This window comes from Micrasema longulum, unplaced genomic scaffold (assembly GCF_059751315.1).
Source record: "Micrasema longulum isolate JH-2025_06_02 unplaced genomic scaffold, ASM5975131v1 h1tg000515l, whole genome shotgun sequence".
NCBI classification, from domain to species: domain Eukaryota; kingdom Metazoa; phylum Arthropoda; class Insecta; order Trichoptera; family Brachycentridae; genus Micrasema; species Micrasema longulum.
The window spans coordinates 436,904-441,561 of NW_028277712.1; positions in this window are offsets into that span (position 1 = coordinate 436,904).

A 4,658-nucleotide genomic window follows, 5' to 3' on the forward strand; every position below is an offset into this window, starting at 1 on the left:
AAACAAATCTCCAAATTTGTTAATACTTGCAACTTAATGTACTCGTATATTGACATTATGATGTCCAGTATTATTTGAAGTATTTGCGTATTTGTTAGGGAGCTGTATGAAACCTATGGAGCGCCCGATGTAATCAACTCCATCAAGGTTGGGCGCTTGGGCGCTTGAGGGCTGGCCATATAATTAGAATGGACGACAAGTATATAAATATATTTGGATAATTTATATAGCGCCGTTTTTGTGAAAATCACCTCAAGGGCGCTGTACAATAAATGAATATCCCACCACGTCTTGCAGCTACTGAGCGCATGGACGGTTGGGATTCTTGTTCCTCATCTCCAATTGTGATATACAGGAGCTAGATTACAGCACGTCTTGCAGCTACAGAGCGCATAGACAATAAGAAATCTAGCCCCTATTTACATTTTTTATTTTTTATTTGACAATAAAGTTTAGAGATTTAGTAACCCCATAAAACGCCTAACTTTCTCCATGCCACCAGGACGATGAAGACCAGGAAGGCCCAAAATGCAATAGATGGACTGCATAAGTGGGATACAATGTTGGAAGTGAGGAACTGGAGAGAAAATGCAGCAGACCGGCAAGAGTAGAGGAGACTTCTAGATTCAGCTAAGGCCCACCCAAGGCTGTCGAGCTTATGATGATGATTTGATGAAGATGTGAGAAGAAAACTGTAATATCATTACTACTCCTCAATTGATTTCAAAGAATACTAAAGCTTATGGTATATATCGCTAAAAAAAAATTTGTCATGCGTGAGTGTTTTAAAAAAAAAAAAAAGGTGGTTACATTGCATTCATAACTCAAAACAGCCATATTAAGACTTACGTTAGTGTACTTCTGGAAGTGCGATACATGTGAATCGGTAGAACGTTCGAGAGAGTTCCGTCAGACAAAAATAGATAAATTCAGATAAAAGTATCGACATAATTATTTTTTCAGTCGTTACGTATTTTTTCAGTAACGTTGAAAATTTAAAAATTTGAAATTTCACCGCGTACTTTGAAACCATTAAACTTTTTTTAAATGTATAAAGGGTTAAAAAACACATTTTTTTGTCGTATTCTCGCCAGTCTGCGTCCGGGTGCAAGTGTCCAGAACTCCCGAAAGGCCGACATATTTCCTCTCGATGTCCTTTTTCAAAATTCTAACCTGGGAGTAGCCACCGAGTCGAAAACACTCCAGGGTTCTTGCTCTATTTTACACACAGAACTGTATTCTTTACCCATCTGGTCATAGATACATTTCATTGAAAATACTTTTCAATCAAACCGGATGTTAAAAAACCGTTTTAAAGTAAAATCCATTTTACGAGTAAATGAATATTTATTACTTACACGCGTACGTAAGACTGTATATTTTGGGGTAATTCTGTTATTTCCTCTAAGCCAGATGTATTATGAGGGAATTGGGGTTTAGTTCATCAGACAATACATTAAAGCTAAAGGCACGCGCGGGAAGTAAATTATAATTATAAATAGATCTGAAATAGCTCCCGCGGTAGCTAACCCAACGAGGGAATCTTTACGAAGGGTCGTTGCACTAGTTTTATTTTTAAAATAAAATTATAGCGGGTGTTTTTTACCGTCGTGATAGAACTTGGATTGCTAATACCAATAACGTTAATAAATAGACACGTTATTCCCATACAATCTAAATCTAAGATATAGCAAATATGACTGATGAAAATTTGAAAAAAAAACTATTGCAAATCACGATACACATGTATGAAAAACATGCACAACGTTCATATTTATTTTTGTGTATTTCGTAATCATAGCAATGACACCAAAATGAAGCTGTCAAAATATTTAAGCATGTGCTTAAAAATATAGCCAATTATCTATTTTTACATCAAAATAAATATTTATTTGAGTAAAATCATGTCAATGGTAAAATTACTTCATAAAATCAAAGTTGCTGCTTCAAATGTAAATTGTAATAATTATCTTTTTATTCCATAAATTGGATTGTATTTACGAACAAAACAATATATCTGTTTTGCTTTTATATAGTTGTAGTGCAATCAAAGTATTTTTTCGTCACACAAGATGAGATGTTTTTGCGATGCATCACGTCTGATCATGATACAAGTCCACCAGAGAATGTCTTAATAAACTAATGATGAATACTTTTTCTATTTGTGCTCTTTCACAACTCTCAAATAAATAATGGCACGTCTTACATTAAAAAAAACGCTTGCAAATTGTAGAATAATATATATGACTACATTTTTATTTTAAAAATTCACCGTAAAATTAGTGTTTAGTTCGCCAAACGTTTAGAGCTCTTCACGAAACCACGAATTTACTGGGTGGCTGGTTTTGCGGCAGCACTATTTCCAGAAATGGTATTTTTAATTGGCCTCCACGATCCTGCGTATTGACGCCATGCCATTATTTCCTAAGGGTCTACGTCTAAGGTCTATTGAAACAAACCAACAATTCTTGTAGTATCGGGAGACAATATATCATGGACCATTTTTAAAAAATTATCGCTGCATTTGTTGGAAAAGAGTAGCTTAACCGACAAAATGAGCTATATAACTGCTATTTAAAATGAATTAAATTAATCAATTAAAATCATTTATTACCTTAAATCACCTGTATAGAAGTCTAATTGATGAAAAAAGACAATTCTAGTCACGGAGAACGTTATTTGTTGGATTTATATTGTTTTTAATGAGTATTTTTATTATTTCGAACACAATAGAAAGAAACTATCCCAACGAAGACTTGTTTCTTTTATTTCAATTAAAAGTTGTACCCCGCTTAATTCATTACATTACTTTATTTTTTAAAGGTGCCACCAGCCATACGGTATTTAATATCATTAATTGTATAAATTTATAAATATTTTGTTCGTCAATGTTTGGTTATAGTCTAAACTGGTTTCTCTACATATATCTATGTGAACACAAAAATAAATTGGAGCACGTATATTAACACATTACAACGGAACGGAATATGGAAATCTAGGCATTTACATGTATATTTATATGTATGCATTTTTTTTATTCTAATAAGTTTTCGATTGTTATAGTTATATAATATGATCATAGTCAAACGTACTAATTGACGAATCGCATTAATGCAATTCAGGAGGACTTACTTTATTGTTTTTTTTTTCTTCTATTGTCATTGAAATAAAAAAAAAAACCATTTAACACCCGTTACATACACAAGTACTTGTACCTACTCTGGAATCCAATACCACACCGTTCTGTGTTAAGGCTAGTCAGCCAATCAATCTTTAAATAGTTTATGTTACACGTTGTCGGTGATTCAACTGGAACTGATTTTGACTGAAATTTACTCTAGTTTCAAAATGTGGATGATTCAATAATTTTGATACAAAATGCCAATTAAACTTCTAGGAGTTTACAAAAAACCTTTACAAAAAAACATTAAGTGGAAAGTTGAGTTATTAATGTAGAGTTCATTCAAATCCTTAACACCCCCTACTTTATGTGTGCGTAATGCATAAAGTAGAGGGTGTTAACGCGAAGCGCGATTATAAAATAAATAATTCATTTTAAAATAAAAATTATTTTTTTATCAATAATACATACGCGTAATAATGAAGTTTAATATTCTTAAAGTAAAAAAAAAATATCCTAAAAATACAGTAGCACTTTTTTTTATTGATTTTTAATGCTCAATTTAATTATTTTGCAGCACGGAAAATCCATAAACTGCAAACTCCAAAGCGTGTTTTCAACTGCGGGTAACGAACTCTGTCTAAAAATTACGCAGAATGTTTCGAAACATAATTATATTTTTTGTCATCTACTTTTATCCACGAAGTACACAGATAAGCTGGAAGATTCGGGATAATCGGGAAGAAAGGTCAGTCTCGGTAAAGGGCTGAGTAAGTCAGGAGATAAATGTACCAGGAGAATAGAATACTCAAGGAGGTGTTTTTAGTAACAACCCGTGCATTGAAAGTGCATCGCTACTGTAGCGCCGCGTGCGGCGGGAATTCAAAGCTATTTAAAGTCGGATGCTTTTTTAGGTTAGTTCCACTGCACTGAAATGAATTTATTTATATTCTCGATGGTATTATTCACGTATAAAATCCTGAATAAAACAAAGAACTGTACATTAATTTCGTTTATTTCAAGTAAAAAACAAGTTTCACCGCACATTTACAAAGAGATTTACAAAGAGATTTACACATTTACATTTACATTTTTCAAACATATTTAGATGCGAAGTTGATATTTTTTATTTTCACGTTTTCCCTTGTAAATTTTCGCACATTTTAAAGAGAGTTTTATAACAAAATACAAATGGCAATATTATTTATAAATATTATAATTTTAAGCGGCAACGACGATTTATGTTTATACGCATGCGCAGAATCAAGTCCTGCCCTAAGGTAGAGCGGTTGGTGGGAGTGTTCACGTCAGCGATCTGAAAATACCAGGGAAACATACTCAACACCGAGAAATGTTTTGACAGGTCACAGTTTGTACTAAAGTTTTAAGTTTGTCATTATTAAAATAAAAAAAAACATTAACACACTCACAGGTTTTTCAAAAGAAACACATTTACTCACTTAGGTATGCACTTATTTAATTAATAATTTATCAACGTTATATATGAGATTCTATCTGGATGTTTGGAATGAATATG